Source organism: Chlorocebus sabaeus, chromosome 17, assembly GCF_047675955.1.
Source record: "Chlorocebus sabaeus isolate Y175 chromosome 17, mChlSab1.0.hap1, whole genome shotgun sequence".
Classification (NCBI taxonomy): Eukaryota; Metazoa; Chordata; class Mammalia; order Primates; family Cercopithecidae; genus Chlorocebus; species Chlorocebus sabaeus.
The window spans coordinates 47,199,082-47,225,685 of record NC_132920.1 but is presented as its reverse complement, the minus strand read 5'-3'; positions in this window follow the sequence as shown (position 1 = coordinate 47,225,685).

Sequence of the window (26,604 nt, the reverse complement as noted above, 5' to 3'; positions counted from 1 at the left end):
CATGTGCAGAACGTGCAGGTTTGTTACATAGGTATTCACGTGCCATGGTGGTTTGCTGCACCCATCAACCTGTCACCTACATTAGGTATTTCTCCTAATGTTATCCCTCTCCTAGCCCCGCATACATTAGGCATTTGTCCTAATGCTCTCCCTTCCCTTGCTCCCTACCCTCTGACAGGCCCCGGTGTGTGAGGTTCCCCCCCCCCTGTGTCCATGTGTTCTTGTTGTTCAACTCCCACTTATGAGTGAGAACATGCAGTGTTTGGTTTTCCAATCTTGTGATAATTTGCTGAACATGATGGTTTCCAACTTCATCCATGTCTCTGTGAACGACATGAACTAATCTTTTTTTATGGCTACATAGTATTCCATGGTGTATATGTGCCATATTTTCTTAATCCAGTCTATCATTGATGGACATTTGGGTTGTTTGTTATGGTGAACAGTGCCACAATAAACATATGTGTGCGTGTGTCTGTATAGTAGAATGGTTTGGGTCTATGCCCAGTAATGGGATTGTTAGGTCAAATGGCATTTCTAGTTCTAGATCCTTGAGGAATCGTCACACTGTCTTCCACAATGGTGAACTAATTTACACTCCCACCAGCAGTGTAAAAGTGGTCCTACTTTTCCACAACCTCTCTCGTATCTGTTATTTTCTGACTTTTTAATGACCGCTATTCTAACTGGCGTGAGATGGTATCTCATTGTGGTTTTGATTTTCATTTCTCTAATGACCAGTGATGATGAGTATTTTTTCATATGTCTGTTGGCTGCATAAATGTCTTCTTTTGAGACACGCCTGTTCACATTCTTTACCCATTTTTTGATGGGGTTGTTTGCTTTTTTCATGTAAATTTGTTTAAGTTCTTTGTAGATTCTGGATATTAGCCCTTTGTTAGATGGATAGATTGCAAAAATTTTCTCCCATTCTGTAGGTTGCCTGTTCACTCTGATGATAGTTTCTTTTGCTGTGCAGAAGCTCTTTAGTTTAATTAGATCCCATTTGTCAATTTTGGCTTTTGTTGCCATTGCTTTTGGTGTTGTAGACATCAAGTCTTTGCCCATGCCTATGTCCTGAATGGTATTGCCCACGTTTTCTTCTAAGATTTTATGGTCCTAGGTCTTACGTTTAATTCTTTGATCCATCTTGCATTGATCTTTGTATAAGGTATAAGGAAGGGGTCCAGTTTCAGTTTTCTGAATATGGCTAGCCAGTTTTCCCAACACCATTTATTAAATAGGGAATCTTTTCCCCATTGCTTGTGTGTGTCAAGTTTCTCAAAGATCAGATGGTGGTCGACGTGTGGTGTTATTTCTGAGGCCTTTGTTTTGTTCCATTGGTCTATATATCTGTTTTGGTACCAGTACCATGTTGTTTTGGTTACTGTAGCCTCGTAGTATACTTTGAAGTCAGGTAGCGTGATGCCTCCAGCTTCGTTCTTCTTGCCCAGGATTGTCTTGGCTATGCAGGCTCTCTTTTAGTTTCATATGAAGTTTAAAGTAGATTTTTCCAATTCTGTGAAGGAAGTCAGTGGTAGCTTGATGTGGATAGCATTGAATCTATAAATTACTTTGGGCAGTAAGGCCATTTTCATGATATTGATTCTTCCTATCCATGAGTATGTAATGTTTTTACATTTGTTTGTGTCCTCTCTTATTTCCTTGAGCAGTGGTTTGTAGTTCTCCTTGAAGAGGTCCTTCACATCCCTTGTAAGTTGTATTCCTAGGTATTTTATTCTCTTAGTAGCAATTGTGGATGGGAGTTCACTCATGATTTGCCTCTCTGCTTGTCTGTTATTGGTGTATAGGAATGCTTGTGATTTTTGCACATTGATTTTGTATCCTGAGACTTTGCTGAAGTTACTTATCAGCTTAAGGAGATTTTGGGCAGAGATGATGGGGTTTTCTAAATAAACAATCATGTCATCTGCAAACAGAGACAATTTGACTTCCTCTCTTCCTATCTGAATACTTTTTATTGTTTTCTTTTGCCTGATTGCCCTGGCCAGAATTTCCAATACTATATTAAATAGGAGTGCTGAAAGAAGGCATCCTTGTCTGGTGCAATCAATACCTTAAAAAACAAAACCAAACAAAAAAACTATTAATTTAGGTTTAGGGGACATGTGCAGAATTTTATTTTTATTTTTTTGTTTTACTTTAAGTTCTGGGATACATGTGCAGAACATGCAGGTTTGTTACATAGATATACGTGTGCCATGGTGGTTTGTTGCACCTATCAACCCATCATCTAGGTTTTAAGCCCTGCAGACATTAGGTATTTGCCCGAATGCCATCCCTCCCCTAGCCCCCCACCCCCTGACAGGCCCCAGTGTATGATGTTCCCCTCCCTGTGTCCATGTGTTCTCATTGTTCAACTCCCACTTATGAGTGAGAACATATGGTGTTTGGTTTTCTGTTCCTGTGTGAGTTTGGTGAGAATGATGGCTTTCAGTTTTATCCATGTCCCTGCAAAGGACATGAACTCATTCTTTTTTATGGCTGCATGAAATCAATACCTTTCAGAGGAAACATAACAGAAGTCAAAGTTTCTACAACGTATTTTTTTGCAAAGCCTGGGATATAATCTCAAAGTAATTGTTGTATGAAGAAACAGAAAGATGTACTCTGTGCATTACAAATACTCCAAAATTATCCAGGTATGGTGGCTCACACCTGTAATCCCAGCACTTTGAGAGGCCAAGGTGGGCGGATCACAATGTCAGGAGTTTGAGACCAGCCTGGCTAACACAGAGAAACCCCGTCTCTACTAAAAAGAGATGCATAGCCAGGCATGGTGGCATGTGCCTGTAGTCCCAGCTACTTGGGAGGCTGAGGCAGGAGAATCGCTTGAACCCAGGAGATGGATTCAAGCGATCATCTCCATCAACCCAGGAGATGGAGATTATGGTGAGCAGACATCACGCCACTGCACTTTAGCCTGGGCAACAGAGGCTTTAAGTTTTTAAGGCAACAGTTTTTAAGACTCCATCTTAAAAAAAAAATACCCCAAAATTACAACTTTGAAATATGAATGTAGATTATATTTATTATATATTATATGAATTATATATGTAGAGGTATGTATTATATATGTATACTATTATATATTATATAATTCATATATATTATATGAATTATAATATATGTAGATGTAATACCTATTAGAACTATTGCATGAATGATGCAAGTTTGTTATATTTTACATGAAGTTGTATAATATTAACTTTACATTGGTTGTTAAAAGTTAAGAATGTATATTGTAGTTCCTAGAGCAAACACTAAAAATAACATACAAGTAGGTATGGCTAAAAAGTCAATAAAGATATTAAAATGGAATATCAACTTAACTTTATTTGATCAGGACCTTCCAGATTTGCTTCCACTGCAGATTTTCAGGCCCACTCAATAGAAGCCTCAACTTGTAATCACAGAACAAAAGGATTAGCAAAATCCGGATGTGAGCATCTAAAAAGGCTCCCTAGAGAAATGACCCCTCCAGCTTTAATGAGAACAAGAAGGAAAGCAATAGAATTCAGGAGGGACATCCCAGATTTAGGGACATGAGCAAGACCAGGGGCATGTAAACAGAAAAGGGCAGGGCCACTGAAGTTCAAGGCTCTGAAATGTGTAAGAAACTCCTGGCTCTCTCCTTTGAAGCTTACTTCCTGCAGCTGGTTGTCCCTGGACTTAGAGAAGGTACGGCTGAGGGAGGTGAGTTCCAACCACAACCAACCACTACCAGCATTTTGGACTAATATGGGTAAACAAGTGGCTAAGAATGTTGCTGACTACACTTCCAAGATATTGTAGAAGGAAGGAAAAGAGCAAAACAACATTATTGTCCCTCTTTCAACCTGGTGTTTTTGCACCTGTAATGCCATGCCACAAAGCAGGGGAAGTTGCTTAACCTGTCTGCCATTAATCCCTCAGATTATTCACATACTCCCTTGGGATATGGTTTCCAAGTCAGCATCAGCTATTTCAAAATCAACAGCTGTGGGGGCATGAAAGTGTCCTGAGAAGTCCATACTGGGCCAGTCCCAAATCCCACATTATTTTTGTGTAAACAAGGAATTGCAAGGACTGAAGAAGTTTTAGGAATACAAATTAAACTGAGAACTCCAAACCATATATAAGCGCCTCAGAAACTCCTTCACATGGTTTTCTGGAATCTATATGTCTGACTTAGTCCAAAAGGTCACTAAGTCTTACCTTGTTCTGGTTCAGCACCTACAGAGAACACATTGCTTTCCAAAGGGGATTAGAATTTGAGAAAGAACTTCTTATTTGAAACTGGGTGGGGGAAAAGAGGGCTGAGATAAATAATAAAATACCAAGGTGGATCAAGAATTTTTTTTTTTTTTTTTTGAGATGGAGTTTTGCTCTTGTTGCCCAGGCTGGAGTGCAATGGCGCAATCTTGGCTCACTGCAACCTCCATCTCCTGTGTTCAAGTTATTCTCTTGTCTCAGCCTCCCAAGTAGCTGGGATTACAGGCATGCACCACCATGCCTGGCTAATTTTTTGTATTTAGTAGAGACAGGGTTTCACCATATTGGTCAGGCTGATCTTGAGCGCCTGACCTCAGGTGATCCACCTACCTCAGCCTCCCAAAGTGCTGGGATTACAGGCATGAGCCACCACACCAGGCCGGATCCAGAATTTTTATGGGGGGACAAAATATTGGCTGACTGTATGGGCTATTGTGTCTTCAGGTTCTATAAATGACTAGACAAGGGTCTGGAAATCCCTATGGTGGGGAGGAGCTGTCTGACTGCAGCACAGGGATTAGGGTCCAGGGGAGAGAGGCACAAAATTTAAGGGAGCACCAAAAAAACATAGCAATCGAAATTAACATTTTAATGTAATACTGGGGCTAAACCCCCACAAAATTCCTGTACAAAGCTGTGATTAACAAAATACCAAAATTTTACATAAACACAAGGTGTTGCTGTTTGTTTGTCTTATGACATTGGGTTATTGTGGGACAGGGAAGGCTATTTCCCATCAGCGCTTGGTTCCTGGACCTGCGTTGCTGTTGCATCCTCCTGTGTGGGCATGTGAGGAGGGTTGGTAATGATGAGATGGTGAGCAAACAAGCCAGATATCACAAGCCTTTGTGTATAGACAAGATTTTTGGTTTTGGTTTTAATGGCAGAGGTTTTGCTCATGCTTTTACTTGATTTAAAGTGTAGGAAGATATCTTGATAAACACATATAGGCCACGTATTTTTCCTTCGCCTTAGGCTCCCACAAGGCTCAGCATGATGCGGAGCTGAGCAGGATGTGCTGTGATTGGAGAAGACTTGGGAAAAGCCAAGTCCACTTTTCCTGAGAGCTTGGCATCACAGAAGAGCTTTGGAGAATTCAGGATGATTTGATCCACAGCTGAGGGCTTGAGGAATAGCTGGCTGCAAATTCCTAAGAAGGAGGGCAAGGAACAAAGCAAACTGGAGGACTCAGTACTCTAACAGAGCCCACAGAGTGGAGAGAGCTTTGGCTGAGGAGTCAGCTACTAGTCCTAGGCCTGCCCCTGACTCCCCATGTGACCTGGCCATATCACACCGTTTCTGAGCCTCCATTTCTACACCAGTAAAATGAAGTGGTTCTCATGCTTGTTTTCTCTGGGAGCCATTTCCAAATAAATCTTATGTGGAAGCCATAGATAGAAGTAGTGCTGATCTGGTTGAACTTGAGGTGTGCTATGGTCTGAATGTTCATGTTTCCCCCAGATTCATATGTTGAATCTTAACCCACAGTGTGACAGTATTAGGAGTGGGCAGGCTTTGGAGGCTATTTGATCATGAGGTGAACCCTCATAAACGGCATTAGTGCCTTACAAAAGAAGCCCGAGAAAGATCCCTTGCCTCTTCCTGATGTGAGGTCACAGCAAGGAGATCCTGTGAGCCAGAAAGCACCCTTACCAGACACAGAATCTGCCTTGATCTCGAACTTCTCAGTTTCCAGAACTGTGAGAAATAAATTTCTGTTTATACGCTACTTAGTTTACAGTATTTAGTTATAGCAGCTGAACTGACTACAACACGGTGTAAAATGAAGACCCTTACCTGTTTAGTTTTCCTGGATGCCCCCAACATGGTGTCTTATGGAAACCTCCACCATCTCAGGGCTCCTCAGAGGACAGTTTGAAAACACTGTATTAGGGAATGATTGATATCCATCCCAGTTCCAAGATTCTATTCTAGCTCAGAAGAAAGCCCAGATGGTACTGCATGTTGACAATTTGACAGTGGAATGTTTACCCATGTCAAAAAACCAGAGGAGACTCCAGTCTTTGGACTGCAGTTTTGGGTGTGCCCTGTTCTGTTTCTGGGGCCTTCCAGCCTGCAGGGCCCATGGAATTAGCAGAAGTATCAGTAGGATTTAGTCAGCCTTACTGTGGCCAGTGCAATTATACAGTGGAGTGAGGCACACTGCCAGGATTTTAACATGAAGCAGGCACTCCTGGGGAACATTGACAAATGACCAGGAGTTGTCTGCACATGGCCAAGAGCCAGTCACAGCCAGCTGGGCTCTACTTCCTGATGAATGTCACAGTTCCTGACTTGTGAAATGTTCCAGGACTAGGAGTAAACGAATTCTAGTGGTATTCAAAACAACAACGAAGTTCTCTTCTTCTTCGCTAGGGTTGTTGTCAGTTGGGTTATGATTTGGGTTTGGTTTTGGTTTTAACAGCAGAGCTTTTTTTTACTAGTGTGAAGGTTCTGTTATTCAATTGTTAAGGATCTTCAAACATGTAACAGCCTACTCTTAAAACACAGGGGCTGGGAATGCAACAAGAACTATGGGACGAACAGGAATTTTAGGGTCTGGCCATTCCCAGTTGGAACTCCAGTTCCAGTTCTTAAGAACTAGAGTTCTTCAGAATACTAGCTGTGTGATATTGATCCAGTTTTTTAAACCTATCAGAACTTCAAGTTTCTTAGCTATGCAATGGAAATAAGTTACCTGATACATCTGTTCTAAGGATTATAAATGGGATTATGTGCATAAAATGCATTTAGTAAATGCTCAGTAAATGTTTCCTTCCTTTCTTTTTTTATGTAACTCTCATCTCTTTAGAGAAATAGGTCAAGAAAAGGTTGCTTAGATCAACAATGGGATCTGTTTTGTGGGATTATGCTGATTATTTTTCTTTTTCTTTCTAAGTTTTTCCTAGTAAGCATGTGCATCCGGATGTTTTAACTAGTCTAATACCTAACAAAATTGAAGTTTAGAAGAAGAATAGAGCTCTTATTTCTTTTTTCTTTTTCTTTTTTTTTTTTTTTTGAGATAGAGTTTCACTCTTGTTACCCAGGCTGGAGTGCAGTGGTGTTGTCTCAGCTCACTGCAACCTCCGCCTCCCGGGTTCAAGTGATTCTCCTACCTCAGCCTCCCAAGTAGCTGGGATTTACAGGCATGCACCACCACACCTGGCTCATTTTGTATTCTTAGTAGAGACAGGGTTTCTCCATGTTGGTCAGGCTGGTCTTGAATTCCCAACCTCAGGTGATCCACCCACCTTGGTCTCTGAAAGTGCTAGGATTACAGGGATGAGACACCGCGCCCGGCCAGAGCTCACATTTCTGACAAAGGGTGAATTTCCCTATACATAAAAGGATAGTAGAACTAAAATTTTTAGAAGACCAATAAGCCAATATAAAAAATGAATTAAAAAACAGTTCATAAAATAGGAAATGCAAATAACTCTTAAACATATAAAATAGTGATTGTGATCACTTAGAGTAAGATAAATATAAATTTAAATTACACAAAGATACCATTTTTCACCAATCAGATTTGCAAAATCACAAAAGTGGCAGTATGTTCTGTTGGTCCAGTTCTATGGAGAGTAATCTGATATGCTTACATGTGTCACAGATGTATGCATATCTATGAACTTATATGGAAAGATCTCTAAAATATAAAGCAACAAAGGCAAAGTGTGTAGAAGAACATGTAAAATGAGCTACCTTTTGTGAAAAAGGAGGACAACATTTTCTTGAAACGCAATAAAATTCTGGAAAGATACACTAAGAAGAGTATTGGAAACTGGGCGGGTGCAGTGGCTCATGCCTGTAATCCCAGGACTTTGGGAGGCTGAGGCAGGAGGATCACCTGAGGTCAGGAGTTCGAGACGAGCCTGGCCAGGATGGTGAAACCCAATCTCTACAAAAATACAAAAAAATTAGCCAGGCATGATGGCAGGTGCCTGTAATCCCAGCTAGTCAGGAGGTTGAGTTGGGACAATCGCTTGAACCTGGGAGGCAGAGGTTGCAGTGAGCCTAGATTGTGTCATTGTACTCCAGCCTGGGCAATAGAGCAAGACTCAGTCTCAAAAAAGAAAAAAAAAAAAAACAAGAGTATTGGAAACTGAACAAATGACAGGGGTAGAAAGAAGACTTTTCACTGTGTATAATTTTATGATTTGTTAATTTTTAATTAAAAAAATGTATTCTCAATTTAAAAATATCGTTATAGAACATAAAAAGTGTGTTAGGAAAGATGGAGAACATTGTATAGCCAATCAGCAGTGATTGCCAAACTGCATTAATTTCTAATCAGATAAAGAACAATAAAAGTTTTTTTTAAAGATAACAATCTCCCAATATGAGGGAGACTCTATTTCTGAAACATAGTGAATAGGGCAGTCTTAATTTGCTACAATTTAGATTCTGGTTGGGAGTTTAAGTAGTACTTTACCAATGCCACATTTCATCAGTGCATTATTTTTGTGACTCTTTTTTTTTTTTTTTTTTACAAATCTATGCACTTTATGTAACATATAATCTATCTATAAGAATATATTATTATTAAAAAGAGCACAGCATTCATAGTTCCATCACCCCGAGAAGAGTAGTGGCTTCAGAATTTCTGTGTGGGAAGAACTAAAGACAGCAAACTAGTTGGAAAGTGACAACTATAGAGAAGTGAGTCAATGTTTCTTTGCAAAACATTTTGCTTTTATTGAGGTTTGCTCTAACCAAAGATCAAAGATGAAAAGCTGGGGCACCGAAGTAGATGTTGGTGACTGAGATCGTTTGTATTTTCTCAAGGTCCCCACAGTATATCTTATCCCACATGTTCTTCCTACAATGCGATGTTGGCCCTCCTGCCACTTAGTGGTGGAGTCTGTGTTTCCTTCTGTCTGTCATGTGCTGAACTGTGCCCCCCACAAATATTTATGTGTTGAAATCCTAACCCCTAGTACCTCAGAATACAAACTTCTTTGGAATTAAGGTTTTTAAAGAGGTGATTAAATTAAAATGAGTCTTTAGGGTGGGCCCTTATCTATAGGGACTAGTTTTTTTTTTTTTTTTCCCCAGAGACTGAGTCTCACTCTCAGTCTGCACACTGGAGTGCAGTGGTATGACCATAGCTCACTGCAGCCTCAACCTCTTGTTCAAGTGATCCATCTGCCTCAGCCTCCAGGGTAGCTAGGAATACAGGCGCATGCTGCACGCCTGACCTCGCTGATTTTTTATTTTTTATTTTTTGTAGAGATGGGGTCTTGCTCTGTTGCTAGCTATGTCATGTCTCTAGCTCCTGCCTCAAACAATTCTCCTGTCTTGGCCTCCCAAAATGCTAGGATTACGGGCATGAGACACTGTACCCAGATAAGGACTAGCATTTTTATAAGAAAAGGAAATTTGGAGACATGGAGAAACACTACATATGTACACACACAGAGAGATGATGATGTAAGAACACAGTAAAAAGGTGGCCATCTGCAAGCCAAGGAGAGCTCCCCCAGATAAACCAACCCTGCCAACACCCCAACCTTGGACTTTCAGCTCCAGAACTGTGAGAAAACACAGTTTCTATCCTTTAAGGCATCTGGTCTGTGGTATTAGGTTATAGTAGCCCTGAAAGACTAACACACCTCCTGTCTTAGTTCAGGCTGCTGTAACAAAATGCTATAGACTGGGTGGCTTAAACAATAGACATCTATTTTTCACAGTTCCTGGGAGTGGAAAGTTCGAGATCAGGATGCCAGCATGGGTGGCTTCTGGTGGAGGCCTTCTCCCTGGCTCGCAGACAGCCATCTTCTCACGGTGTCCTCATGTGGTGGAGAGACAGAGGGCTCTGTTTTCTTTCTCTTATAAGAGCGCTAATCCCATCATGGATACTTCACCCTCATAACCTTATCTAAATCTAATCATCTCTCAAGGCTCCTACCTCCAAATCCCATCCCACTGGGGACTAGAACTTCAACATACGAATTCTGGGGGGACACAAACATTCGGTCCATATCACTTCCCTTTGAACCTGGCTGGTCCTTTATAGGTGCCTGGACCAATACAGTCAGGTGAAAGTGACACTGTGACTTTCAAGCGTAGGTCATAAAAATACCAAGTGCGTTCTCCTTGTTCTCTTGAGATGCTCCTTCTTGGAATCCAGAGCTGTGAGGAAGAGAGGCTGCCTTGTGGAGAAACCACGTATAGGTGTTCTAGCCGAAAGCCAACACCATCGTGAGCCTTCAGATGACTTTAGTCCTCAGCAGTCATCGTCACCCCCAGTGTTCAAGCTACACCAGCTGAGACGATGTAATATAGTGACAATTTGGTGAGTCAAGCTTTGCTCACATTGTAGATGCGTAAGGAAAATGAATGATTGCTGTTGTTTTCAGTGACTAAGTTTGGGGTGGTTTGTTACCTAGCACCTAGGTTCCTTTTACTGAGCCAGTGTATCCATCCTTCACCTGATATGAGTGTGGGCTGCTAATAGCTTACAGCTGCCCCTTTGTCCTTCAGAGAATTACCGTAGGCTGACTGGAGTCCCAAGGGAGGTTATGTTCACCACCCTCAGCCCAGGGTGAGTGGTACACAGGTGGTCCCTTTGCCTGAAGCAGAACCAACTCTGTGATACAGTTCATGCTCCCTGAGATTAAGGTGAAGCTGGAGCTCAGGTGAGGCCACATTCTTGTCTAGTTCTTTCCCTGCTCCATCTCCTTCCTGCTCTCCCTTTCTTCTGAGACTCCCCTCAATAAATCGCATGTGCTGAAATCCCTCTCTCAAACGCTGCACCTAAGTGTCTGACCTAAAACAGGCACAAACGGAAGATATTAGGCAGAGTCAGGGAGAATCTTCCCCAGTCTTCTGTTGATGGCTCTGCTGCCCAGAGATATCTTGTTAATATTTTACTATACGTGAAATTATCTAATACTTGTAAAACATTTAGTGAATTCCCAAGCCTATAGTAAGCACTCAATAAGTGTTAACCTTTATTACCATATCTCCCAGTACTTTTTTTTTTTCAAGACAGAGTCTCACTCTGAAGCCCAGGCTGGAGTGCAATGGCATGATCTTGGCTCACTGCAACCTCTGCCTCCGGATATAAGCGATTCTCCTGCCTCAGCTTCCCGAGTAGCTGGGATTGCAGGTGCACACCACCACACCCAGGTAATTTATGTATTTTTAGTAGGGACTGGGTTTCACCATGTTGGCCAGGCTGGTCTCAAACTCCTGGCCCCACTGATCTGCCCGCCTAACCTCCCAAAGTCCTGGGACTACAGGTATGAGCCACCACGCCCAGTCTCCCTGTACTTTTTCTATATTTAATAATAATGTCTATTGAGTACATACTATATGTCAGGCACTGTTTGAATTATATTTCATGTATAACTGACTTACTTCTCACAACAAGCTTATTTGGTAATAGGTAATATTATGATTGAGGCAAATGAGTCTCAAAGAAACTAAATAACTGATCCAAAGACATACAGGAAATAAGAGACAGAACTGCAAGTGTTATATGTATGCTTATATTACATTTTAATAGTCAGTTCACTAATTAACCTTTTTGTGACCAGTTGCCTAAGTGTGGAGCAGGATATTTCATTGCATTTTAAAGAGTTACGAATATGTGTAGTGGTTCACTGCAGCTGTTACTTCATTCTCCCATCCTGGGAGCTACCATGTTCATAGACATTATTCATTTTGATTCTTTCTTACTGAAGTGCCTCACCTCTTCTCTCTACTTACCTAAACCTAACCATCCTCTAAGATTCACATCAAAGCCTATCTCTCCAAACATGAACTCCCATGTTAATTACTGCACTATTCACAGTAACCCAAATGCAGAAATGTCCATCAATGGATAAATGGATTTAAAAAATGGGCTATACACATACAATGGAATATTATTCAGCCTTAAAATGGAAGAAAATCCTGCTATATGTGACACCACAGATGAACCTGGAGGACATTAGGCTAAGTGAGATAATCCAGTCACAGAAGGACAAACGTTTCATGATTCCACTGATACGAAGGATCTGAAAAATAGTCAAAGTCATGAAAGCACAGAATAGAATTGCTGTTGCCAGGGGCTAGGAGGAGAGGCAAATGAGGAGTTGCTCTTCATTGGGTATACAGTTTCAGTTATATAAGATGGATATGTTCTAGAAATCTGGTGTACAACATCGTGCCTACAGATAACAATACTGTATTATACACTAAAATGTGTTAAGAAGATAGATCTCAGGTTAAGTGTTTCTACCACAATAAAATTTAAAAGAAAAAAAAAAAAACCCTAAGTTCTATTCATTCCTGTTGTTTTCCCTGATTTCTGGTGCACTTGCTCATTTCTTCGGCAGTGAACTCCTTCAGTATTTATTGGATATGTAAATTATTTCTGCCTCTATTTCCTGCCACTGCTGATCCCTATACGGAGGAGTCTGTTTCCATCAGTTACACTGTGAACATTTTGAAGGCAGGAGCAAAACTTATGTATTTGTTATTTCTCCAGTATCTTGCATAGTGCCTGTGACAAGGCACAGTCTTAATATAATTTTATGGATTGCATGAATAAATCAATAAACTGTTCCGTAGATGTGCATGTTTCCTATCTTTTATCTCGATTATAAGGTTGTTGAAGTCAAGACATGGTTTTTAATTTCTTTTGTCCCTCATTATGTTCGACAAATGCTACGTCTATTGCAGAAATACTCATGGAACTGAACTAGAATTGTCTTCCCTGAAGGATTGGTCACATTTTACTCTTGCTCTGGGAAAAGGAAAACTCTCTGCCAAAGTGAAGCTGTCCCATGTGAAAGCCTACACGGAATTAGCAAAATATTTCATCTCTGAGCTTGCTGCTCGGCCAGCTCTATGTGTACTGTTTCTATAACTCTGCATGTGACCAAATGTCCTTGACTTGATCTTGTGGGGATATGTAAACCATGGGACTCAAGGAGGGATGTCTGTGGGAGGAGGGGATCATGTGATGTGCAGTAAACTTTATTTGCAATTCCCTGACTCGAGAGTGATTTCTGGGAAGTGGCAAGAGGTGACTCCACAGAGAGCCTTGCCGGCTTCTACAAAGACTTGACTTTTTGTGGGGATGGCATTGTGCCAGACTGAGAGGAAGTAGAAAGTAAAGGGGCGACTCACTCCAGGTCCCATCCTGACCCGCACCAGCTTTTTTAATGCTAGTTTTCAGCGTGAAGCTTCTCCTTCACAAGTTGAAGGCTGAGCTAAAGGAATACTGGTATGACCCTTTGTACCGGAAGACCGAACTCATTCATTTCTATAAATAAAAACCAATTTTAAAAATGCATCAAGGAGCTTGCTATTCAGAGTATCACAGTGCATATTTTGCATTGTGAACTGTCAGATCCCCCTCAACTTTTATCAACTTTGTAAACATACATGATCAATATTGTGGTTTGTTCAAAGAAATTGATGCTTATTTTCGATGAATAGAAAAAGGCCACAAGATACAAGGGACTTAGGAAAGTACATGAACCTTTAGAGAATATTTCAACTTTGTTCCTATTGGAGTGCTTGGATAGCTTCACATTCAACTTCAAGGTTATTATATGTGCATGTTGCTGTCAGCCAGAAGAGATGAAGGCTCCTTGGGTTGGGGTCAGGGTTGGAATAGGGTAGGGAGAAATTCTGGGCATTCGCAGCTGTAGGAAGTGCGTGTTCTCTCTTAATTTTGTTTACTTAAAAAGAGAAAAAGAAATCCACATGTCTCTTTGAAGCCCTGTGGGACTGTTTTCACTGTGAGCACACAGAGAAAGCCTGGAATTGTTCCTGGAATGCTGGTCTCACCATTTATTGTCCTTGAATTTAATGCCTGCTTTGCATTTGGGATAAAGATTCATTCATTCCTGTGCCAAGAAATAAAGAATCCCATTGTCTTCCTTCCCAAATTGTTCCAAGACCATCTTTTTTCCCAAGGCCAACAAGCCCAGATAACATCTTGCATGGCCCCACGATCTGGTGCCCAAAGGGACGTTGTACCCTGTCTTGTCAGAGCTTTTCTGCCACAATACTGTTACACAGAGTGGACCTGCTCCTCTCAGCACCAGAAACCTCATCTCTTTCACAGGGATCCTTAATCACCTCCACAGATTGCCAAACCAGACATACTGCAATTCACTGAAATGATGGCTGTGTCATTTTAATAGAGTGGTGAGCCCTTGGTGGTTGCCGAGTAGATTCAGGGGTAGAAATGAGTGTTGCTGTTTTGCATGCTGTGACATGCTTTATCTCAGAATATTCCTTGATTACTCACAAGAATAAAGGCCAGTTTAATTAAAATGAACATGGAAGTATGAAAAAATCACAGGCAAAATGGGTTCCAAATAAGTTGGTGATTTCTTCAAGCTAAAACCACCCCCAGGGGCTGCAGCCTAAACACATTTCTTTTTCCTTTCTAAGAGAATGTTCCTATTTATTTAGAGGGTTTAATTCCAACCATCATGAAAATGGCCACGTTGTTTCTCCCACATCCCTTCCACATCTGCCCTCCTAAACCTTCATCCTTTCCTTCGGGCCTTCCTCTGCCAAAGAGCTACTGGCCTCCAACTTCTTAGAGAAAATGGAAGATATGCCCCCTCCTCCCCAACTCTCTCTTCCTTCAGTTTCACACAAAGGCAGTCTTTCTTCAGTTTACTGCTAGTCCCGCCTCTTGTATTCCTCATCCAAATGTCTCCTCCGGGAACTTGTTCCAAGTTATTTCTGCTTTCTATTGCCTCATCCTTTTCTCTTTCAACTGACTCCATTCCCATGTGCTATGAAAATGCTCAGGTCTCCTTCATCTTTTTTTTTTTTTTTTTTTGAGATAGAGTTTCACTTTGTTGCCCTGGCTGGAGTGCAGTGGCGCGATCTCGGCTTACTGCAACTTCCGCCTTCCGGTACCGAGGGATTCTCCTGCCTCAGTCTCCTGAGCAGCTGGGACTACAGGCACTCACCACCACGCCCAGCTAATTTTTGTATTTTTAGTAAAGACGCAGTTTCACCATGTTGTCCAGGTTGGTCTTGAACTCCTAACCTTGTGATCCGCCCGCCTCAGCCTCCCAAAGTGCTGGGATTACAGGCTTGAGCCACCACGCCTGGGCCTCCTTCATCTTTTAAAAACACCCCTCCTCACCCTTACTTAACCCGTGTCTTTCTCCTCTTCTTCCCCAATATTTATCCTTCTTCCCTTCCCTTCCTGGATAGCGTCCTTCAAAGGATCCTTTCTGTTGGACGTGTCTACTCGCACCTACATTTTGCAGGCTATATTTTCCATGGCATTGGTTTCCTCTTTAGACCCTCAGCCTCCTCCACAACAACTCTCCCACTCATAGCCCACAATTCCAGTGAAATGGTTCTGAAACAAGGCATGAAATACCTTCCTTATTTTCTATTTTAAAAAATAAATTTCGTTATGTATATTTGAGGTTTACAACAGATAGATAGTAAAATGGTTACTACAGTGAAGCAGATTGACAGGTCTATTATCTCATAAAGTTACATTTTGAAAATGACCTTCTAATTGTTAAAGGCAAAGGACTTGTTTTAGCCTCACCTTGTTTGGATTTTTACATAGTATTTGTCTCCATTAATCCCTTTATTTTTTTTATTTTTTAATTTTTTTATTTTTTGAGATGGAGTCTCGCTGTGTTGCCCAGGCTGGAGTGCAGTTACGCAATTTCAGCTCACGCAAGCTCCGCCTCCCCGGTTCACGCCATTCTCCTGCCTGAGCCTCCCCAGTAGCTGGCACTACAGGCACCCGCCACTACGGCCGGCTAACTTTTTCTATTTTGTAGTAGAGATGGGGTTTCACTGTGTTAACCAGGATGATCTTGGTCTCCTGTCCTGGTGATCTGCCTGCCTCGGCCTCCCAAAGTGCTGGGATTACAGGCGTGAGCCACCGTGATAGGCCCATTAATCACTTCTTGAAATTCTACTCTTGATTTCCATGACACAACCACCTCTTACTTTTCCTTCTCGAGAATTTCTCCCTACCCTGATCCAACCCTGATCCCAACCCAAGGAGCCTTCATCTCTTCTGACTGACAGCAGCATGCACATATAATAACCTTGAAGTTGAACTTGAAGTTCCCAATAGGAACAAGGTTGAAATATTCTCTAAAGCATCATGAACTTCCCTAAGCCCCTTGTACCTTTTGACCTTTTTCTATTCATTGAAGATGAATATTTTTCCTTCTCACTCTCTGATGATTCCTTTCCTAAATTCCTTAGGGACCTTGGATCTTATCCCTTCTCAATCTCTTGTGGCAATTTCCTATATGTCCATGGGTTCCACCTTCTACCTACATACTGATGGTCCCTATATTTATATCTCCACCCCAGACTTTCCCCCTAAGTTCCAACTGCTTCCTTCAAGATCTCTTCCCCTTGGCAGCTCAAACTCAAAACATCCCAAATTGCACTTACCTTTCCTATAAAACTTGTACCCCAATCCGCAGAATGACACCACCATTTAAATCAGAAACATCCTCACTCTTCCTCTTTCCTTCACCTCCTATGGCTTCCTAGTCAGTTACCACGTCTTGTAGACTTGACCTTCCTTTTTCTTGGATTATTAAAATGCTCTTCTTGCCTCTGGGGTTTTGTGTGTGTTTGTGTGTGTGTGTGTGTGTGTGTGTGTGTGTGTGTGTGTCTGCAACCGATCTTCCTTAAAGCAGCAGGAGTGAAATTCCTTCAATGGCTTCCTATTGCTTTTAGGATGCAGTGCCTACTCCATAGGGGGACCAATAAACCCTATTATCATCTAACCCCAGCCTGCCCCTCAGCTCTCCATTTATTTCTCACCTACACCTCTTGCACCACAGCACACAGACCACAAGCTAAACATATGCTCTATTTTCACTTTGCCTAGATTGACCTCTCTCCATTTACCTTTCCTTACTTGTCTTGTTACTTCATTTTTCTCTGCCCCTAGCCCTCATCTATGCCATATTACCTAAAAATCTGTGTTTTAAGACCCAACTTCAGGATTATTTCATCTCTAATCTCTAGGAGGCTTTTCTTGAATAATACCCTACCCCTACCTCCAGGTATAGTCATTCCCTCCTTTAAGCCTCATTCTGTACGTTCTTGAACTTGGATGCTATTGGCCTTTATTACCACCATTGTTCGTTTTTGTTTCAGCACTTTTCACAGTGCCAGAACTGAATAAATGTTTCTCTGAATCAATGAATGGATTCTTACCATTTCCAGTCTTACAAGGGCAACTTACAAATCTCAAGTAGCAAACGTGGATCAGTTTTGCCCCACAAGATAACTCTGCCATGAGAAAGGAGATAAAGCTATCATTGCCTGAGATTTTCAATAACCAAGAGTATGGGTTTTCGCTTCGTTAGCATTTGTGGAGTACTTACTGAGTGTTAGGTTGTGTGAGAACTTTCTCTGCTGTTAGTCAAACATTAAATTAGCTCTTTCAGGATAAGTGCTTTTAATGCTCTTTAATACTTTGAAGATAATTGTAATTTGGGGTTAGAAAACACTTTAGCAATTTAAATTTGTAAGTTTTTCAAATTGGGTTTGCATTTTATTTTTACAGGCTAGCAACATATCTAATTTGAATTTGTGCTTTGCTATTTCATTTTTTGCAAGCACGGGCCTCACTCCTTGGCAGCTAGGAGGAACACATTCTCAGGTGCCCCTATATGGAATATTTGCCTCATGATGTCACAGAAAAGATGTCATAGCTGAACCTATTTACTGAGTATTTCCTCTGTACTAGTCACTTTCTTCATATTATCTCATTTAATCCTTACAACAACCCTGGCGTGCAGGGATTCATTTGCATAAAAGGAAACTGAGGCTCTATGCAAGCCATTCAGTGGAAAGATCCCTCTCCAGCAAAGGGTGTTCATTAAGAGACTCATTGGCCAGATGTGGTGGCTCACGCCTGTAGTCTCAGCACTGTGGGAGGCCAAGGTGGGTAGATCACTTGAGGTCAGGAGTTCTAGACCAGCCTGGCCAACATAGTGAAACCCCGTCTCTACTAAAAATACAAAAATTAGCTGGGTATGGTGACATACACCTGTAATCCCAGCTACTCAGGAGGCTGAGGTGGAAAAATCGCTTGAATCCGGGAGGCAGAGGTTGCAGTAAGCCCAGACTGCACTCTAGCCTGGGTGGCAGAGCAAGACCCTGTCTAAAAAAAAAAAAAGAGAGAGAGAGAGACTTCTTGGCTCCTCGAGATATCTTTGGGCAGGCAGTGGAATAAGGAGGCAATGGTGTTTGTCTGGGATCTTTTCCAACCACTGGCCTTCAGTACCTGCCTAGCATCCTGGGTCTCACCCTACCCTGAGACCCTCATCTTTTTGTAACCACCAATGAGAAAGACCCCATTATGTCATCTACCCTGATTCATGGCACCATCCGTTTCCATGTTCCCTGACTACTTTGGGTGCTAGTTTGTTTAATCCTCTGAAATTCAACACCTTTGAAATTCAACTTGAGCCAGATGCTCAAGATCAAATAAACTAATCTTCTAATCTTATAAACTAAACTATTGATGGGTAATGTGGGGAGGATTAGAGAATCTCTATCCTCCCCACTTACTTCAAAAATTCACATTAAATGCTTTCTGGAAACTATGTCTTACGGTGCCAGTGTTGCTTACCCTAAGGACGAGTCTTAGGGTACATTTTAAGGCATGAAGTAGGAAAGGGTCATAGTGCAGTTGACCAGAAGATATGCTCTTTTAAGGAGAGTATGAGGCTTTGAGTTGAAAAGTCTCAAATTAGCTAGAACAGTGCTATCCAACAGAAATATACCATTAGCCACATATATAATTCAACATTTTTTGGGAGATGTTATAAAAAAGTAAAAAGAAACAGGTGAATTTAATTTTAATAATATGCTTTATTTAGCCTAATTGATTAAAATATTATCATTTCAATATATAATCAACATAAAACTATTCATTATATATTTTACATTTTCTTAATACCAGCTTGTTGAAATACAGCATGCATTTTACATACTGGATTAGCCACATTCAAATTCTCAATAGCCACATGTGGCTAATGGCTACCATATTGGACAGTTGCAGCTCTAGCATCTCAAGGTGAAAACAATACTTAAAAGTCATTACATCCTACAGTGTATTGAAAGCCTGAAGCCCCTACAGAGCATCTGAGCTAAACAAATGGCTGTTCTGCTCTTGGGTGATTCTATCTATTGGAAAACATCATTTTTCAATGTTGGGATGATCTGACCTTTAGTAAGTTTTTGAACTCTGATCACCCAGGTTCAGAGAAAGCAAGCATCATATTTTTTTACGGAGGAGAACCCTTCAAATACGTTAAGAAGGCCATTGTGTTCTTTAGGCTAAGCATCCCTAATGTTTTCAACTGTTCTCCATATGAGCAGGAGGATTTCTGGAGTCTCAAGGAGGTTGGACATGAGTCTCTCTTAAGTGCTCCCCAGCTCAAATGTTCTTACAACTCCAAATGTTAAGCTATCAAAGCCTTAACAGCTTATAATGTAGAAATGAAAAACTTCAAAGAAAAAAATAGGCAAGTAAATCAATGAGTCACTGCATTCATGTACATAGGTTATAGGGTCTAGAACCAATAAAAAGAGAAAACTGTGATATTTCTGCATAGGTCCACAGCTTCTCTGGCTACATATAGGTCTTAACCCCCTGCATGGTGTACTTTTCTCTTCTGGGCCATTCCACCCTTTCATCTGGTCTACCATTTAATATTTCTCTAAACCTTCCACATACAAAGAGCACACCCAACAAAACCTCTCAGAGAAGAATGAGTAGTCATTTATTAGTGTGAATTCAAGCCAGTGAGTTTTGTTCCCAAGGATAATTATGATTCAAACCTTATCCCTAGTTATAGGTATAAGGAGACAGGACATCTTTCTCATACATGAAATAATTAGTAGAAATTCAGCTATAGCTTAATTTAAGCAAAAATTGAAGTTTAGGTCTTTGATTTGTCTTATGGATTGATCAAAAAGCATCTCTTCAGTAGCAAAACATATTTTCTTCCTTCACTTTATCTAGACCATTTGCCTATTTAATCAACAGCTGAGAGATTGCAAGAGGGTAACTACTCCTAGGCCATGGAAGGCCCAGCAATGGGAAGTCAACCGAAAGCTTTGGATGGATTTGCCGAAATTCTTCATCGCTATTGGAAAAGCAATTTACCTTCTTGAGGAGAGAGAGTAGCCCTTGTGAAGTAGCAGTATCATGTTCCTTGAGGGACCTCTGGAGTTGAAAACAGGAAGAACATGGCCCCTTATTGTAAAGGAAGTAGTTGGCAAATCAGTGTCCGACAGATAAAGGATATCCTTTGCTTTTGATAAAACTCATAAATCCAGGACAATTTAATATTTAAATTAGGAGAAGACTTATAAAAGTATTAAAATCAAGAGTAAAATCTCCTGAAGGAATTTAAGAAGTAATTTGATTTACAAAACACAGTTTACCTTTTCCCAAACACTTCTTCTTTTTTTTTTTAAAGATTTTTTTTTTAAATTTTTTTTGTTTTTTATTATTATACTTTGAGTTCTAGGGTACATGTGCATAACGTGCAGGTTTGTTACATATGTATACTTGTGCCATGTTGATGTGCTGCACCCATCAACTCGTCAGCACCCATCAACTCGTCATTTACATCAGGTATAACTCCCAATGCAATCCCTCCCCCCTCCCCCCTCCCCATGATAGGCCCCGGTGTGTGATGTTCCCCTTCCCGAGTCCAAGTGATCTCATTGTTCAGTTCCCACCTATGAGTGAGAACATGCGGTGCCCAAACACTTCTTTTGGGCACACATAGATATACCATCAGTACTTATTTGTATCTGTTCTTATATTCCAAAGTCAACATTCAGAAGTCTCCAGCCAGCAACCAACTCAACATCAATAAAAACAGTGCAAGCAGGCAAAACCTCAAATAAGGGGAGATGAAGAGAGAGTTACTTTTGAAAGAGAAGGGATATGATAAAAATAAGGAGTAAATAAGTAAACGATTCATTCATTCCTCCTCAGGCACTTTTTCAGGAGAAAAAAAAGAGGATGGAGGTGAATAACATTACTCATTGTGGCAGATGGCATTTGGCCACAACAGTATCTCCCATTACACACACTCTTCTTAATAATGTGACCTTACCATGTACTCATCAGTAGGTGGAATCTAAGTCCCCTCCCCTGGAATGTGGAATGGTGCTATGCCTTGCTTGGAACCCATAGAATGGAAATTGTAGTGAATTTGCATGACTTTTATTTGTGGTTTGTTTTCTTAAAAACTTAGTGGGTGGGTACTATATTTACCTTGCCTTGCTGCATGATGTATACGTTTAATTTCTTAAACATTTTATTTTGAGATAATTATAGAATCACAAATAGTTGTAAGAAATAATACAGAGAGATCCAATGTACTGTTACCCCTAATGGTAATATCTTTAATGTGATACAAAACTGTAGAATTCAATATCACAGCCAGGATATTGAAATTTGTACAACCAAGATAATGTAGCATTTTCATTAATGCAAAGATCCCTCATGTTGCCCTTTTAAAGTCACATCAACTTCCTTTCCATTCACATCCCATCTTAGCTACTGAAAATCACTAATTTGGTCTCCATTTCTATAACAATAATTTTATCATTTCAAGAATCTTAAGTAATGGAAATATATAGTATGTAACCTTTTACAGTTGGCTTTTTCACTCAGCATATTTCTCTGGAGATTCATCAAGAGGCTTGTTGCCCAGGCACAGTGGCTCAGACCTGTAATCCCAGCACTTTGGGAGGCCAAGGCAAATGGATCACCCGAGGTCAGGAGTTTGAGACCAGACTGGAAAACATGGTGAAACCCCATCTCTACTAAAAATACAAAAATTAGCCAGGTATGGTGGTGCATCCCTTTGATCCCAGCTACTCGAGAGACTGAGGCACCAGAATTGCTTGAACCCAGGAGGCAGAGATTGCTGTGAGCTGAGGTGGCACCACTGCACTCCAGCCTAGGTGACAGAATGAGACTCCGTCTCAAAAAAAACAAAACAAAACAAAATAGGTTGCTGCGTGTATCAGTATTTTGTTCCATTTCATTGCTGAGAAGTGTTCCATTGTATGAATGTACCAGTTTGCTTAATCATTCACCTGTTGAAGAACATCTGGTTTATTTCCAGTTTTGGGTTATTATGAACAAAGCTGCTATGAACATTCATGTACAGCTTTTGTGTGTGTGTGCATGAACATTTGTTTACAAAATTCCTAGGAATGCAATTGCTAGTATATAGAAATATAAGTAATTTTGCATATTGATTCTGTAACCTTGCTAACTCACTTGTTCAAGGATTTTTTTTGTTTTTGTTTTGTCTATATAGAAATATAGATGTTTTGTTTCTCTATAATCATGTTATTTGCAAATATGGAGAGTTTTATTCTTCCTTTCCAATCCGTATACTTTTCATTTCCTTTCTTGCTTTGTTGCATTGGCTAGAAGTTCCAGCAACACGTAGGCTAAAAGTAGTGGTGAGAGTGGATGTCTTTACTCTGTTTCTGATCTTACGAGGAAAGTATTTAGTCTTCTATTAATAAGCATAATATTCACTGTAGGCATTTTATAGATGTGGCTTATCAAGTTGAGGGAGTTCCTTCTTATTCCTAATTTTCTGAAATTAAAAAAAAAAAATCATGAAGAGGGACTGAATTTTGATAAGTGCTTTTTTCTGCATCAATTGATACGATCACGTGATTTTTGCCTTTTGGTATAGTGGATTATATGGATTGATTTTGGAATATGGAACTGGCCTTGTATCCCTGAAATAAACTTCACTTGGTCATGGTGTACACCTTTTTATGTTTGCTGACTTCTATTTACTAATGTTTTGTTATGATTTTTTTTTTTTGGTCTCCGAGGGATATTGTCTACAGTTTTCTTTTTTTATACTGTGTCTGGTTTGGTATCAGTGTAATACTAGCTTTATGAAATGAATTGAGACGTGTTCAGTTCTCTTTCATTTACTGGAAGAGATTATGTAGAATTTATGTTAATTGTTCTTTAAATGTTTGGTAGAATTCTCCAGTGAAACTATCTGATCCTAGAGATTTCCTTTTTCGGGTTTTTAAAATTACAGTAACAATAGTTAGAGGACTTAAAAAATTATCTACAGTCATACGTCACTTAATGATGGGAATACTATCTAAGAAATGCATCCTTAGGCAATTTTGTCTGTTCAAACATTATAGAGTGCACTTACACAAACCTAGGTGGTGTAGACTACCACACACTTAGGCTATATGGGATAGCCTATTGCTCCTAGTCTACCTGTATAGCATGTTATCTTACCAAATATTGTTGGCAATTGTAACACAATGGTAAGAATTTGTATATCCAAATATATCTAAACATAGAAAATGTACAGTAAAAACATAGTATAAAACAGCAGTGCCCAATCTTTCTTATCAGGAACCAGTTTTATGGGAGATAATTTTTCTACAGACAAGGTTGGGGAGCGGTTTTGGGATGAAACTGTTCCACCTCAGATCATCAGGCATTAGATTCTCATAAGGAGAACAGAATCTAGATCCCTCACATGCACAGGTCACAGTAGGGTTTATGCTTTTATGAGAATCATAGCCCATGCTGCTGATCTGACAGGAGGCAGAGTTCAAGTGGTAATGCTCACTCACCCACTGCTCACCTCCTGCTGTGTGGTAAGGTTCTTAATGGGCCGTGGAGGGGTGCTGGTCTGCTGCCCAGGGGTTGGGGATTTCTGGTATAAAAATTTATAAAAAATACACCTCTATAAGGCACTTACTGTGAATGAAGCTTGCTGGACTAGAAGTTGCTCTGAGTGAGTCAGTGGGTGAGTGGTGAGTGAATATGAAGTGAATGTGAGTGAATGTGAAGACCTAGGACATTACTGTACACTGCTACAGACTTTATAAACACTGTATACTCAGACTACACTAAATTTATAAACAAATTTCTTCCTTTAATAATAAATTAACCTTGGCCGGGCGCGGTGGCTCAAGCCTGTAATCCCAGCACTTTGGGAGGCCGAGGCGGGTGGATCACGAGGTCAGGAGATCGAGACCATCCTGGCTAACATGGTGAAACCCCGTCTCTACTAAAAATACAAAAAACTCACCGGGCGTGGTGGCGGGCGCCTGTAGTCCCAGCTACTCGGAGGCTGAGGCAGGAGAATGGCGGGAACCCGGGAGGCAGAGCTTGCAGTGAGCCGAGATCGCACCACTGCACTCCAGCCTGGGTGACACAGTGAGACTCCGTCTCAAAAAAAAAAAAAAAAAAAAATAATAATAATAAATTAACCTTAGCTTACTGAAATGTTTTAAACTTTATAAACATTTTTTTAACTTTCTGATTCTTTTGTAATAACATTTAGCTTAAAACTCAAATTGTATTACCATACAAAAATATTTTCTTTATATGCTTGTTCTATCAGCCATTTTCTATGTTTAAAATTTTATATTTTTTAAACTTTTTAAACTATTTGGTTAAAAGCTAATACACCAAGATGGGTGCAGTGGCAAGTGACTGTAGTCCTAGCTACTTGGAGCCTGAGGCAGGATCACATGAGGTCAGGAGTTTGAGGCCATCCTGGGCAACGTAGTGAGATCCCATTTCAAAATTTAAAAAAAAAAGAAAGAAAGAAAGCTAAGACACCAACATACACATTAGCCTAGGCCAGCATAGTCAGAATTATCAGTATCATTGTCTTCCACCACCACAATGTGTCCCACTGGAAGATCTTAGGGATGATAACATGCATGAAGCTGTGATCTCCTACAATAACAATGCCTTCTTCTCGAATACCTCCTGAGGGACCTGCCTGAAGCTGTTTTACAGTTAACTTTTTTCTTTGTAAGTAGAAGGAGTACACTCTAACACTCTAAAATAATGACAGAAGTATAGTAGAGCAAATATGCAAACCAGTATAAATAGTCATTTATTATCATTATCAGGTATTATGTATTGTACATAATTTTATATGCTGTACTTTTACACTGACGGTACTGTAGGCTTGTTTCCACCAGCGTTACCACAAACATGTGAGTAATGGATTGTACTGTGATGTTAGGGCAGTGATGACATCACTAGGTGATAGGAATTTTTCAGCTCCATTATAATCTTATGGGACCACCATTGTGCATGCAGTTCCTTGTTGACCGAAACATCATTATGTGGTACATGACTATATTTAATACTGTATTTCATACAGTCATGCACTGTGTAATAGATGAGTGGTGGTAGTTTGTATTTTTTGAGGAACTGATCCATTTCATTTAAGTTGTTAGGATGATGTGTGTAGTGTTGTTTGTAGTATTACTTTATTTTTTGATATCTGCAGGGTCTGTAGTGATAGTTTCATTCCTGATATTGGTAATTTGTCTTCTCTCCTTTTTAAAAATTAGCATTGCTATAAGTTTGCCAATTTTGCTGAGCTTCTCAAAGAACCAGCTCTTTGTTTTATTGTTTTTCTCTGTTATTTTTCTGGTTTTGGTTTCACAAATATCTGTTTTATTATTTCCTTCCTTCTAATTGCTTTGGCTTATTTTGCTCTTATTTTTAAGACTCTTGAAAATTCTGGAGAATCCTTGAAAAATTTAGAACTTAGAATACTAATTTAATATTTTGATGGTTTTCTAATGTATGCATTTAATGCTATAAATTTCTTGCTGCCTTGTTTTAACTGTGTTCCAAACATTTTGAGCCAGGGATTAGTCCAAGGTGTTTTAAGGTTTTCAGATGATTCAAAATCTTTTTTTTTTCTTTCTGTCATTGATTTCTAGTTTGATAACATTGTGGTTGGAGAACTTTCTTTGTATGACGTTAATTATTTTAAATTTTGGAGGGTTTACTTTATTCTGGCTTTGATTTTCAGAAATTTTACTGTGATGTATCTTGGTGTAGATTTCTTTGGATTCATCTTGTTTGAGATTCTCTCGGTTTCTCATATATGTAAGTTTATGTCTTTTGCCATATTTGGGGAGTTTTCAGTCATTTATTAAAAGTACAACAGCCCTCCTTTATTATGTTTTTACTTCCTGTAGTTACAGTTACCCATGGTCAATTATGGTCCAAAAATATTAAATGGAAAATTTTATAAATAAGCAATTCATATGTTTTAAATTGTGTGCCATTATGACTATCATAATGAAATCTTGTACCATTCTGCTCGGTCTCACCCAGGATGTATATCATTCCTTTGTCCAGTGTATTCATAGTATATACGCTACCCGACCATTAGTCATTTCACAGGCAAGCCAGGTATCAGGTTGACTTGCCTGGTGTCATAGCACTGTGTTTAAATAACCTTGTTTCGCTTAATAATGGCCCTAAAGCACGAGAGTAGTACTGCT